At 37.8% G+C, this 15,476-nt stretch overlaps 1 pseudogene; it reads right to left on the minus strand.

The window, feature by feature from the left end:
• Positions 1–13,657: 13,657 nt before the first annotated feature.
• Positions 13,658–15,244, minus strand: LOC128566714 (T-complex protein 1 subunit epsilon-like; annotated as a pseudogene).
• Between the last annotated feature and the right edge of the window lie 232 nt (positions 15,245–15,476).

A 15,476-nucleotide genomic window follows, 5' to 3' on the forward strand; every position in this document is an offset into this window, starting at 1 on the left:
TCATCTTCAGTTCCTTTGTTTCATTTGACCCCTAAATTCTTTTCTTTCTTTCTTTTTTTTTTTTGTAGAGACAGAGTTTCACTTTATTGCCCTCAGTAGAGTGCTATGGCATCACAGCTCACAGCAACCTGCAACTCCTGGGCTTAAGTGATTCTCTTGCCTCAGCCTCCCAAGTAGCTGGGACTATAGGCTCCTGCTACAATGCCCGGCTATTTTTTTGTTGCAGTTTGGCTGAGGCCGGGTTCGAACCTGCTACCCTCAGTATATGCGGCCGGTGCCCTACCCACTGAGCCACAGGCGTTGCCCTAACCCCTAAATTCTTACTGTTCTTGCTTGGCAAAATTTGTGAGGTCTCTTTCTTTTCTCTTCATATTCCTAGGCACCTTCAGTGGGTTATAATAGCCAAGAGATCAGACTCAAGAGTCAGAGTGCTTGAGTTCACAGCCCAGTCCTTTTAATTACTACACAAACTTGTGATATCATCCCTTTGGGCCTCAATTTCCTCATCTGTAAAATGGGCAAACAAATACCTACCTAAGTGGATTGTAAAGGGAAATTAGTAAGTTATTATTACTAGTGCTGCTTGTAACTGTGCCTGGTACACAACACACTCCTAATAAACTGTAGCTATTATTATTACATGGAAACCTGTAATAATCTTGTATCATTTATTATTCATTAGACTTACTGAGGGACTTGCATTTCCACTAGTCTGCCTTTACAAGTTTCTTTTTGAAATTAAGTTCTCTTTTCAATTTTGAATTGTATTCTCCTCATGCTCCAAAATGATCATCTTCTATGTCCTATGAATAATCATGTGCTCGAAATTACACCTCTCACATTCCTCCTGAGCCACTTGCACCTATCCCTCCTGTCTAACCTCATTGCAGCAACACACAGGTGGGCACACTGCCTCAGTCAGGTCATGTTCTTGCCATTCTTCACCAATGTCTTGTCAACTTCTACACTTTGCCTCTAATTCTGTTTAACAATATATACCTATCCTTTCTAGGCCTCAAATGTTCTGTTCCTCTATGGAGCTCTTTTCAAGCTTCTCTCTTTCTCTTGATCTGTTCTAATCATTTCAAGAATAATACCCCATCAGCACATTTTATAGATCACTAATGTGTAACTGAATTTGATTATGTAGTTGGTGTGTGTTTATATTTTTATGTGCAGTATAACTTTATACTGCTTTTTGAATCGGGGTGAGGCATTATCCATACCAAAGAGAGGATTTTGAAGACATTTTATCCCTCACCATGGGTACTGTAAATTTGCCTGAAATAGGTATTATATGTACAGAGTTCTCTGGGAAGATTCTGAAATTATCCTTTGTTGATTTAGCAGTTCCTTAACAGAGGGCTCCTCTGACTTCCTGTTTAGTCTCTTAGGTCCCAATTTTTTAAATGAACTGCTTACTACTGCAAGTTTCAAGCTGAGTGGATATCATATGTAAATACATTGGTTTAGGGAGCCTTAGAGAAAAGTTCTAAGCAAACAGTAATAACTACCCTTATAATCATAGAAGCTGAAGGATATAGAGGTCCTAAAATGCCATCTACTCTTCAAGACTGGGAAGTCATACTAGCTCCTATTTCTATTAATTTAATAAGGAATAATTGTACAGAATTACCTGATATTTCAATATCTCTATAACATACTAATTTTATTTATTTATTTATTTATTTTTATTAAATCATAGCAGTGTACATTAATGCAATCATGGGGTACAATGTGCTGGTTTTATATACAATTTGAAATGTTTTCATCAAACTGGTTAACATAGCCTTCACAGCATTTTCTTTTATTGTGTTAAGTCATTTATATTCTACACCTAGTAAATTTCATATGTACCCTTGCAAGATGCACTGTAGGTGTGGTCCCACCAATTACTTTCTCTCCCCCCATCCTCCCCCCTCCCCTCTTATCCCTCTCTTCTTTCCCTTTCTTCTTGGGCTATAATTGGGTTGTAGGTTTCATAATAAAACTATAAATTGGTTTTATAGTAAGACTGAGTACTTTGGATACTTTTTCTTACATTCTTGAGATACTTTGCTAAGAAGAGTATGTTCCAGCTCCATCTATGTAAACATATAAGAGGTAAAGTCTCCATCCTTTTTTTAATTAGTATTAAATCACAGCTGTGTACATTAATGCAATCATGGGGCACCATACACTGGTTTTATAAATAGTTTGACACATTTTCATCACACTGGTTAACATTGCCTTCCTGGCATTTTCTTAGTTATTGTATTAAGACAAATATATACTACATTTACTAAGTTTCACATGTACCCTTGTAAGACGCACCACAGGTGTAATCCCACCAATCACCCTCCCTCTGCTCATGCTCCACCCTCCCTCTCCCCCTTCCCCATATTCTTAGGTTATAACTGGGTTATAGCTTTCATATGAAAGCCATAAATTAGTTTCATAGTAGGGCTGAGTACATTGGATACTTTTTCTTCCATTCTTGAGATACTTTACTAAGAAGAATATGTTTTAGCTCCATCCATGTAAACATGAAAGAGGTAAAGTCTCCATCTTTTTTAAAGGCTGCATAATATTCCACAGTGTACATATACCAAAATTTATTGATACATTCATGGGTCAATGGGCACTTGGGCTTCTTCCATGACTTAGAAATTATGAATTGGGCTACAATAAATATTCTGGTACTTATATCTTTGTTATAATGTGATTTTTGGTCTTCTGGATATATACCTAGTAGAGGAATTGTAGGATCCAATGGCAGGTATATTTATAGATCTCTGAGTGTTCTCCAAACATCTTTCCAAAAGGAACATATTACTTTGCATTCCCACCAGCAATGTAGAAGTGTTCCCTTTTCTCCACATCCACACCAACAACTCTGGTTTTGGGATTTTGTGATGTGGGCTATCTTACTAGAGTTAGATGATATCTCCAAGTATTTTTGATTTGCATTTCTCTGATGATTAAAGATGATTAGCATTTTTTCATGTGTCTGTAGGCCTTGTGCCTGTCTTCTTCAGAGAAATTTCAAGTCCCTTGCCCAGCCTGAGATGGGATCACTTGTTCTTTTCTTGCTTATACGTTTGAGTTCTCTGTGGATTCTGGTTACTAAACATTTGTCGGAGACATAAGCTGCAAATATCTTCTCCCATTCTGAGGGCTGTATGCTTGCTTTACTTACTGTGTTCTTGGCTGTGCAGAAGCTTTTCAGTTTGACCAGGTCCCAATAGTGTATTTTTGAAGCTGCTTCAATTGCCTGGGAGTCCTCCTCATAAAATATTTGCCCAGGCTGATTTCTTCAAGAGTTTTCCCTGCACTTTCTTCTAGTATTCTTATAGTTTCATGTCTTAAGTTTAAATCTTTAACCCAGTGAGAGTCTATCTTAGTTAATGGTGAGAGGTGTGGGTCCAGTTTCAGTCTTCTACAGGTCACCAGCCAGTTCATTCAGCACCATTTGTTAAATAGGGAATCTTTTCCCCACTGAATGCTTTCAATTGGCTTGCCAAAGATCAAATAACGGTCAGTAGCTGGGTTAATCTCTTTGTTCTCTTTTCTGTTCCAGATAGCTACCTCTCTGTTTTTGTGCCAGTACCATGCTGCTTTGATCACTGTCAATTTATAGTATAGTCTGAGGTCTGGTAGCGTAATTCCTCCTGCTTTGTATTTATTTCTGAGTAATGTCTTGGCTATTCGAGGTTTTTTTTCTGATTCCAAATAAAATGAAGTATTATTTTTTTGAGGTCTTTAAAGTATGACAGTGGAGCTTTAATAGGGATTGCATTAAAATAGTATATTGCTTTGGGTAGTGTGGACATTTTAACAATGTTGATTCTTCCCAGCCATGAGCATGGTATGTTTTTCCATTAACATTTCCATTAACATTTTCAGCTATTTCTTTTCTTAGAGTTTCATATTTCTCTTTATAGAGATCTTTCACATCCTTTGTTAGGTAAACTCCCAAATATTTCATCTTCTTTGACACTACTGTGAATGGAATAGAGTCCTTGATTGTTTTTTCAGCTTGACTATTGTTGGTATATATAAAGGCTACAGATTTATAAGTGTAGATTTTGTAACCTGAGATGCTGCTGTATTCCTTGATCACTTCTAAGAGTTTTATAGTAGAATCCGTGGTGTTTTCTAGATATACAATCATACCATCTGCGAAGAGTGAACGTTTGATCTCTTCTGACCCTATATGGATACCCTTGATCGCCTTTTCTTCCCTAATTGCAATGGCTAAGACTTCCATTACAATGTTAAAAAGCAGTGGAGACAATGGGCAACCTTTCCTGGTTCCTCATCTGAGTGGAAATGACTTCAGTTTAACTCCATTCAATATGATATTGGCTGTGGGTTTGCTATAGATGGCCTCTATCAGTTTAAGAAATGTCCCTTCTATATCAATTTTCTTAAGTGTTTTGATCATGAAGGGATGGTAGATATTATCAAAACCTATTCCTGTAGCAATTGAGAGAATCATTTGGTCTTTGTTTTTTAATTGCTTTATGTGCTGAATTATATTTATAGATTTACATATATTGAACCAGCCTTGAGACCCTGGGATAAAACCCACTTGGTCATGGTGTATAATTTGTTTGATGTGTTGCTGGATTCTGTTTGCTAGGATCTTGTTGAATATTTTAACATCAATATTCATTAGTGATAGTGGTCTATAATTTTCTTTTCTTGTTGTGTCTTTTCCTGGTTTGGGGATCAAGATGTTGTTTGCTTCATAGAATGTGTTGTGTAGTCTCCCTTCTTTTTCTGTATTTTAGAACAGGTTGAGTAATATAGGTTCTAGTTCCTCTTTAAAGGTTTGGTAGAATTCTGACGTGAAGCCATCTGGTCCTGGGCTTTTCTTTTTAGGGATATTTTGTATGGTTGATGCTATTTCAGAACTTGATATAGGCCTGTTCAATATTTCCACTTCATTCTGGCTAAGTCTTGGAAGGTGACGTGCTTCCAACTATCGATCAGTTTCCTTCAGATTTTCATATTTCTGAGAATAAAATTTCTTGTAATATTCATTAAGGATGTTTTGGATTTCTGAGGAGTCTGTTGTTATTTCATCTTTGTCGTTTCTGATTGATGAAATTTGAGAGTGTACCCTTTTTTTCCTGGTTAGGCTAGCCAAAGGTTTATCTATATTATTGACCTTTTCAAAAACCAACTTTTTGATTTATTGATCTGTTGTGTAATTCTTTTGTTTTCAATTTCATTTAATTCTGCTCTAATTTTAGTTAGTTATTTTCTTCTACTGGGTTTGGGATTGGAATGTTCTTCTTTTTCCAGTTGCTTGAGATGTTCCATTAAGTTGTTAACTTCCTCTCTTTCCGTTCTCTTGAGGAAGGCTTGCAGTGTTATAAATTTCCCTCTTAGGACTGCCTTTGCAGTATATCAGAGATTCTGATGATTCATGTCATCATTATTATTTTGTTCCAAAAATTTGGTAATTTCCTTCTTAATCTTGTGTATGACCCAGCTATCCTTCAGTATGAGGTTATTTAGCTTCCATGCTTTCGTATGAGTATGAAGATTTCTGTTGTTACTGAGTTCAACTTTTATTCCATGATGGTCTGAGAAGATGGAAGGAATAATTTCTATTATTTTAAATTTGCTGATGTTAGACTTGTGATCCAAGATGCGATCAATTTTGGAGCATGTTCTGTGAGATGATGAGAAGAATGTGTATTCAATTTTGTTAGGATGACATGTTTTATAGATGTCTGTTAAATCCAAATGTTAAATGGTTGTATTTAAATCTAAAATTTCTTTGCTTAGCTTGTTATGGTGGATCTATCCAACATTGTCAAAGGAGTGTTAAAATCTCCCACTATTATGGAACTGGAGGAAATCAAGTTGCTCATGTCTGTTAGAGTTTCTCTTATAAATTGAGGCACATAAAAAAAATAAAAAAATAAATTGCAGCACATTCTGGTTAGGTTCATAAATGTTAATTAAAATCTCATCATACTGAGTGTTACCCTCAACAAATATGATGTGACTATACTTATCTTTCCTTACTTTTGTTGGTTTAAAGCCTATTGTATCTGCAAATAAAATTACAACACCTGCTTTTTTCTTATTTCCATTTGCCTAAAATATAGATGACCATCCCTTCACCCTGAGTCTATATTTATCTTTTAAGGTAAGTGAGATTTTTGTATGTAGTAGATATCTGGCCTGAGTTTTTGTATCCAGTCAGCCAACCTGTGCCTCTTTAGAGGACAATTTAAATCATCCACGTTAATTGAGAATATTGATAAGCCTGGTAGAATTTTGGGTATTAAGGTTTTCGAAAGTCCAGTGGACATTTTTAATCCTTTTGCCACTGTGGAAGTTGGAATTTGATCAGAAGTTTCTGAGTGAGTTTACTTTTGTGGTGGAGGATTGTGCTGGTCCTTACGGAGGATAGGTCTGAGAATATCCTGGAGAGCTGGTTTAGTTATGGCAAATTTCTTCAACATGTGAATGTCATTAATGTATTTTATTTCTCCATCATAAATGAAACTCAGTTTAGCTGGATACAGGATCCTGGGTTGAAAGTTATTTTGTTTTAGGAGATTAAAAGTCGATGACTTGAAAGGTTTTAGCAGAGAGATCTATAGTCATTCTAATATTCTTCCCCTTGTAGCTTATGGTTTTCTTATGTTTGGCTGCTTTCAGAATTTTCTCCTTCATATTAACTTTAGTGAAGTTAATTATGATTTGTCTAGGAGTTGTCTTATTTGGATTGAGTTGTGCTGGGGTTCTGAAACTGTCTGCTATCTGAATTTCAGAATCTCTTTGCATGTCTGGAAAGTTCTCCTTCATAATCTCATGAAGAAGGGCCTCTGTGCTTTGCAAAGCAACTTCATCACCTGAAGGAATTCCTTTAAGGCGAATATTAGTTTTATTCAAATTATCCCAGAGCTCTCTGAGAGAATGATCTATTTTTGCTCTCCATTTCTCTTCCTCTTTGAGTGCTTGGGAGTGTTCAAAAGCTTCCTCTTCAATGTCAGAAATCCTTCCTTCTGCTTTCTCCACTCTGTTACTAAGGGATTCTACTGTATTTCTCAGATCTTTGAGGGCTGCAAATTCTTATCTCAATGTGTCAAAGTCTTTGGTGAATTTGTCTTTGAATTCATTGAATTCTTGAAACATCTTTTGAATTGCTCCTTGAATTTCCAATTTCAACTTTACCTCCATTCTATTAATCTTATTTGCATTCTAAACTCTGAATAAAAGTTACTACTTGATTAGTAACTAGTAGTAGAAATCTGCTACTCGATTTCTGACATCTTAGCCATTTGTCTGTGAATGGGATCTTCAGTTGGGTCCGCCATATCGTTCCTTGGGGGAGTTGATCTACTCTGGTTATTCATGTTACCGGAGTTTTTCTGCTGATTCCAACCCATGATTATTTTACACCATTTGGCTAGATAAGGTTAAGTTGGATTGGGGGGCTCCTGGAGTAGTGATTAACCAGCCCTTTGCCCAAGAGCTGTGACTGATGTCTGTACTTTTCCCCTGGAGCTTTGCCAAGGACCTATACTGTGCTATGGCCTGAGACACTGGGGACTTACTTGGTGTGGTGGGGCTAAGTGGCTCTCTCTTGTTTTCAGCTGGTCTCTATCCTACCCTAGTGAATTAGTTACTCTGGGTTGAAGTCTCAGCCTTGGAGAAATACCAGCAATTAAGTCACCCCAACCCCCAATGGCAACAACTGGAAAAGGAAAATCAACCTTCCCACAACCACATACCCAGGGTACCACTTTGGGTAGTCCTCGGGTGATTGGTCCAGTCTGAGAGATCCAAATTAGTTGTTCCAGTCAGCACCTGGTCTCATGTGAGGGAGTTCAAAAGGTCTCTGGCAACTAGATAGCAGGGTTCTTCTGGCAGCTTGAGTATGACTCTTTCTGATGCTCCGTGGAGTCAGAAGGAGTACCCTAGCAAATGAATTAGTCTGGGAAGGTTGATTCCTCCTTCCACACCTTGTACCTCTATCATACCCAGTCACTGGTAACCCCACAGGGCTATGACTCTGTTCTCTCCAATGAGCAGATACTCCAGGGTTTTGAGCCTGCCTGAGTCACAAAGAGATATTATGGCTCCTCCGCCAGGCCTCCACACTCTGCCACTATCCAGCAGGGGAAGCTGAGGTCTGATAACCTCAGGCGGTTGATGGAAGCTGGGGCGGTTCACTTATTTCCAGCCCTGCCCCTGATTGATGTTGCTGACACTTATATTTGTGCAGAATTTGTGATTCTGTCCTGGCTCTATCCCCCTGCAGACCAGGCACTGTTTGAGTTCGCAAAAACTGCTACTCAGCCCCCGTCTGTGCCTCTGCCCAGAGCTGGTGTTTCTGTTTCCCATGCAGTCTGTGTTGGGGTGAGTGTAGTTAGAGCTTACACTCAGCTTTCGTTTTCCTGCCTGCCTTTGTCTCAGCTATGATCCCCTGAGGGCCGGGTGTTTCTTAGGCTCACTAAAGCAGTCCTCGCTCAGTCCCACCTTGGGAGTATGCTGTCTCTGTGCAGGCATCTTCAATTCTCCATCCCCCGTGCTCTGCCCAGTCTGGTATTGCCTCTGGCATACCCTTTGCTCATGGGCCTGCGTTATCATCCCAGATCTATTCTACCAGTCTCTGCCACTGGAGAAGATGCCTGGCTTTCTCTGGTTGCCCAGAGAGACAGGGAGTATCCTTCCAAAATATCCCCAGAGGTGTGAGCCCTGTTGTTCCTGCCACTGCCGTTGCTGCTCTGTGCCGGGGGGCACCACCTCTCCCTTTCTCATATGGTTCCTTCAGTCCACTATTTTCTCCTTACCCCTGTGCTGCAGAATTAGCACAGACCTGCAACAGCCCACGCCCTGTCCACACCTCTCAAGAAAATGCCAAAGAATCTGGACTCCATGGGGGATAGGCTTCCAGACCTTGGGGTGAAAGTGGAGGGGAGTGCTGGGAGTTCAGAATTGCAGATAGAGAATATATACAGTTTTATGCCTGGCAAGAGAGTGCCATGGCACTGTAGTAGGGGAAGGAGGTCAGGTTTTTAGAGGGTCTCTCCCATGGGATAAAATGGGAGGACGTTTGAACTCTGCTCACTTACTGTGAGCTGTTTTCATGGGGGAGAGGACTCCCGTCTGCTTGGTGATGAATTTTGTACCTATTGTTTGTATCCTTGGGGTTGCAGCTTGCCTCACCAGGGTTGATGTGCATTCTTCAACATTCTCTCTTGGCTCAGGTCCAAATCATCAGCTTGCTTGCTAAACTTCTGTCCTTTAACTCTCCTTCTTGACGGGAGCCTCTGTGGAAAGTTGGCTCCAGTCGGCCATCTTTCCTCTGCCCCCAACACACAGAAATCTTTAAGAGGATTTTAGACTTCCATAGTGCCAGGTTTTTGAATTTGAGCCAATATTACAAGATCTCAACGGACAGAGTACCCTTACTTTATATCTAGGTTAGACATATAACATTATTAATTAATAAACACAATTTTCATTGGATATATTTGACAGTTAAACCTATTTTATAGAGCCATAGACCATTTTTATTAGAATCAAATGGAATATAAAAAAAAATTAGGTCTCTCACTCCAGATCTACCAAAAGGATCTCTGGGTTTTAATGCAGAGATTCCTATGAACATTAAAACTTAAAAACCTCTGCCTCTGAAGCATATCTCCTATTTTGTGTATATTTCCCCTTTAGACTATAGGTATCTTGAGAACCATAATATTTTATATTTTTGCAAAATTTATGGGATTTCTATTTAATGTGTAGGTCCCTTGGCAACAATCCCATCACAAATGCTCAATAAATATTGTTAAAATAGAATGGAATTACTATAAATGTATTTGCCATTTTATATACTTCCAGAAAATCCCACAAGATGTCAGAAAGAATATAACTATGTAAAAATGTCTGTTCTCATTGCATTCTTGAAAATTGTTGCTGGAATAGATTTTAAGTGTTCTCACCACAAAAATGTTAAGTGTGTGAGGTAATGCCTATGTAAATCAGCTCAATTTAGCTATTTTACAATATATACACACTTCAAAACAACTCGTACTTGAGAAACATATGCAATTTGTTATTTACCAATTAAAAATAAATAAATAAATGCCTGCTCTCGTTTGCTTTCCTATCTTTTGAGTGTCCTGAACACCAACACATTAGGCAACAGTTGAATTTTGACTCTAATTGACAAAGTCATTATAGTTGAAGCCAAATATTAATGTAATGTCCATTTAGATGTCTAAAGCCAATTGAAAGCTTTCTAGATATATTGAATGACTTTGCCTTGGGGATGCTGGTAAAATTTTGAGGAGGGTGAGACTTTGCAAATCTGTCATGCTCAACTGTTATCAGAGTCATCAGTGGCTCCCCAGACTGCAGACCCATGTGTCCAACTGCCTTCTCAGTCTGCTTGAAATCTAATGGGCTTCTCAGTCTGACCCTTCTGTGCTCAAGAGTCTCAGAGTCAGTCTCAACTCTTCTCTTTCTTTTGACTTATGTCTTCTCTGTGACTAAATATTTTAGTGCTATCTTCAAAATATATGTGCAGAATCTAACCACTTTTTAAAAAAATGGACTTTATGTTTTAGAGCAGTTTTAGGGTCAAAGCAAAACTGAATGGAAGGAAAAGGGATCTCTCATATACCCTCTGCCTCCACCCATGAACTGCCTTCCCCACTATCAACATCCCCTACCAGGGTGGTACATTTGTTGCAAACTGATGAACTTATGTTGACATGTCATTATCACCCAAAGTCTATAATTTACATTAGGGTTCATTCTTGGTCCAAGCACTTTTTAATCCCTTCACTCCATTCGTGGTCCAAGTCACTATTACCTTTTGCCCGATCATTACAATAGCCTCCCAACTAGTCTCTTGTCTTCTTCCTTTGCTTCCATTAGTCTATTTTCAACACGGTAGCCACAGAGAACAAACACAGATAATATCATTACTTGTCTGGAAACTCTCCCATGCTTCCTATTTCACTCAGAATAATAGCCAATGTCCTGACCACAAACACTAGTTTTTGTTCAGCAACATAACTAGTTTTGTTCCAACAATAGCAGAATAGTATTAGATGAAAACAAAAGCTGAATGTCAGTAACAGTACTTCACTACAGTATATCTTTCAATCACCTCCTTTAAAATAGCTTTTACTGTATGCATTAAAAATACTTGCTATATTTGAGATTTCATTGCACTGTATCAATATTTATCAAGTACACTATTTGTTATCTATAAAGTATACTATTTATTAGTTATCAAGCACATGCTCAGAGAATATTGTCATCATAAATTTTATATATTTTTATATCACACTTTGATTTTACCCACATAAGAGAAATTAACAGAAAACTCTGCACATAAGAGAAATTAACAGAAAACTCCACCAATTTCAACACAATGAGTATTTGAAACCAAATAGACCAAAAGTGAGTTTTGTTTATCTAAAAACATTAACTCCTCAGACAGTTGAGTCAATGTTAGAATGACAAACCAAAATTTCTGTCTTATAAAATTGACACTTAGAAATGTCTATAGATTAGACATTGGACATTCCTATGTATTTAAATATGCAACATATGAAATAATATTACATGACTAATAACCAAAACACAGTTTAAATAAATCTTTGCAAACCTTACTTTAAGTTTACTTATTTATTTATTTGATAAAATATCTTTACCATTCCACATTGCTTTATTTAATGAGGAGAGAAGCCTCAATTTCTTAAATTAGATACTACTTAAAATAAAACCAAACAAATCTAGAGCTGCAGGAAATAAAGTTGAACAACTTAAAAAAAAAAAAAGAATTAAAAATCTCTCTGGGGTCTGATAGCTTATAGGAAATGTTTCACTACAGTATACCTTTCAATATGACTTGAAGTACTGAGCCAGCCAGTAAACCTCTACTGTATTAGCGCAACAGCTGTGCAGTAATATTTTTTAGTATGTCATTTTCTTTTCAGGGAAAAATTGAAAAGTGATACTTAGACTAAAATATAATCCTATCAATTTTACATAAAATATTGATGAGAAATAAAAACTTACAATTCCTGGTGTAAATTCACTAGATTACACAAAATACAAATATATAGATTAAGGAAAGTTAACATAATCCTTTTATGGGAACTAAAATCAATTACATGTCAGCTTTGTAGTATTATAAATGTATTTAGTCAGCATAGTATTTTTCCAGCAGAGTTTCCTGCAGATTGAAATTGACTAACCAGATGTTAAATATTAAATAGAACTAATCAAAACATGGTTCAAAAGACTTTAAAAACAGTGATCAAAGGGAGCTGTTTATTACCCAATTCTTGTTACTGTTGAAAATATTGGCTCCGTGATATTATATTTAAACTTAGTTTTTTTAAGATCACATTTTCTAGCTTTACATGAACAATAATTAATTGTAATAAATTAACTCATAAACTGTATAACCAGATCATTATACATAATAATGGTTGAAAACTCGACCAAGAAATGTAAAGCTCAATTCATAGACATAAAGCTTTAGTGGAATATTTAGTACATATATAACTTTTAGCAATAATGTAAATATTGAAAAGTACCAGTGTTCATTTGTTCCATGTGTCAACACACACACACACACACACACATACACACAAACAAACAAAAACAGAAAGAAGGGCCAGAATTGTTTCTGAGAGATCTTGGAGCAATCCTTTGATCAGGACAATTATTTTCAGAAAATTATCGTATTTTAAAAAATATATCAAAATGATTTTTTGAAACATTTCTAGGAAAAGGTATTTGATAATCTCCTATATGCTCATCGTATTGTTTTACCATAGTGCCAAAAGTTTTTGCTTATATTCCACAAGAATCATAATAAGATCTTATTGAACCCATTTTCTCCTGAAATATATTTGAAATATATGAGAAAGCAGAGATGATAGAGTTTTTGGTACCTGATGTTAATTTTACTTTTATCAGTATTTTATATAAATAATTATATAATTTAAGAAAACATCATTCAAAGTTTAAAGGTTCCAGGCATGGTGACTCCCTCCTGTAATCCTAGCACTTTGGGAGGTTGAAGAAGTAGGATTGCTTGAGGTCAGTAGTTGGAGACCTGTTTAGGCAACAGTGAGACCTCTATTTCCACAAAATATTAAAAATAAAACAAATCCCATCCTGTGGTCTTAGCTATTTAGGATGCTGAGGCAGGAGGATTGCTTGAGCCTTGAAGTTCACTGGTGAGCTGTGATTGTGCCACTGTACTCCAGCCTGGCAACAGAATAAGACCCTGACTCTAAAACAACAACAAATGCCAAATAATGAAATTGGTAAGTATTCAAACACCAATACATGCTTTTTACTAACATACAAAGTTTTAAAAATTTTCATGTTTGAGGATGAAAGAGAGAAATAAGGTCAAACTGTAAAACTATAAAACTGTATTCAAAATGTTGTATCTTAGGCTTAAATTTCCTTGCTTCTACTAAGTTCCTTTTTTGAACCCATTTTTCAGTCAATTTCTATTTTTTGTTTTTTTTTTATGGTTACCAAATAGCTACTTTTATTATAACATCTACAGTGTCTGAAAAAGGATATAGTAATGAATAACTGTAGATGCATCACAGGATACCCATCACAGTAGTGGCTCTCACTACATGTTATACTAGTTTTTTTTTTACTCTTCAGATTCTCCAGGCTTACGAATGTCATCAATCTTCAAACTCATTCTAACCATTTGTGTTGCAAGCGATATCTCTTGCTTTTTGCCAGTCAAAGGTCCTATGACACGTTGTTTCATATCATTTGTGCCCTTGTGCAGTCAATTCCAAGAGCAGGATTCATCTCCTTCACTGGTCTGGCTGAACTTCAGTCATAGTCTGGGTCAGATTCATGCCACTGTTTTCAGAAAGGGCCGTAGGGGTGACCTCCAGGGCATCTGCAAATGCTCTCCTGGTGCACAGCTCCAGGGTTGGGCACTCACCTGCCTCTGCTAACTGCCCGGGCACACGGTGTCTCAGCAGCCTCCTCCATACACTACACGGTTATCACGGATGAGGTTCCCGATGACACACACAGTGTCATGAATGGATTGGTTTGCTTCCTCAACAATCATTTTATTTCCTCCTCTAATGAAAATGGTTACAGCTCTGGAGTTCTCATTTTGTCTTTGGTTGTCCCAAACGAGATTTCTTTTATAAGCCCAGCAAAGTCCAGCTTCTAGGGTGTGAGCTCTGAGAACTGGGACACCATCTGCCCTCCAGTTGTGATGGTGATTAGCTCGATTTCAGGTCCTCCTACCCATGGAACTGCAGGTGAGTTATTCTGCAGAAGTAAATGATTTGCCTCCTCATCAAAGCCTCACTGACAAATTGCTGGGTTAGCACCAGTTTCTTTGATCTGCTGAATCATCGCTTCAAATTTCTACTTTTCGCATCTCTGGAGGGCTCTGTAATCTTCCACAGAGGTCACATCCAGCTTGCGCTTTGTTTTTGGCTTAGGTGGCTCCAATGGACACGTGAGAATTGCAATCTTAGCATCTTCAACTTTTTTCAGCTTCTGTGGGTGACTGAAATCCTCAGCCACGATCATGCCCTTAATAAGTGTTGTGTCCTCCAGTCTCCTGACAACTTTGCCTTCTCCTTGGATGAGCTCAAAGTCGACATCTCTCTGCTTCATATCTGCCCCAGTGAGGACAGCATTCGCAGCACTCTTGCTCATCTGTTGGTGACAACTGTTGACCACTGTAGACCCAGCATGGTTTTTTCAGTCTGAATCAGGGACTCAGTGTCCTTCACGTTAGCAAAGACAGTGTTGCTGATCTTGTCCAGGGGCTCAGTAGCAATGTGGGCAGCCTGCTCAGAGCCCTCAGCTATTCTGATTGGGTGAAGGCCTCAGTCTAGCAGCTGCTTGGCTTCTTCCAACAAGGCACCAGCCAGGGCAGCCACTACTGTGCTTCCATTGCCTATTTCATCATCTTGTGATTTGGACAGTTCAGCCATCAGCTTGGTAATCTGATGATGACATCTATCATGCTTAAAATGGTGGCACTGTCATCAGTTACAGTCACATTGCCATCCTTGTCCACCATCATCTTATCAAGTCCATTTGGTCCAAGTGATAGTCTCATTGTATTTGCTATAGCCTTTTCTGCCATTATTTGAGACCTGAGGGCCTCTAGACCTATAAGACGAGACTTGCAGTCCTGATCCTTGATGATAAGGAAAGGGTGCCCATAGTCATGGAAGGCGAGGGTCCCCATGGACACCACGCTACAGCAGCTGCACGAATTACTTCCTCTGCTTGTTTTAATTTCTTGCATTCTAAGAGTGATCACTCTTAGAATTTGTAACAAATTTTCAAAGAAAAAATTGTTTTGATATATATGATATTGATTCTTCTATGGAAATGAAGATTTAGTGGATTCCATGCTACCTTTCATGGCTTGAGCATTTTAAGTTCCCTTATAGTTTTAAAAGCACATCAAGAAAATGTAC

This window comes from Nycticebus coucang, chromosome 15 (genome assembly GCF_027406575.1).
Source record: "Nycticebus coucang isolate mNycCou1 chromosome 15, mNycCou1.pri, whole genome shotgun sequence".
Classification (NCBI taxonomy): domain Eukaryota; kingdom Metazoa; phylum Chordata; class Mammalia; order Primates; family Lorisidae; genus Nycticebus; species Nycticebus coucang.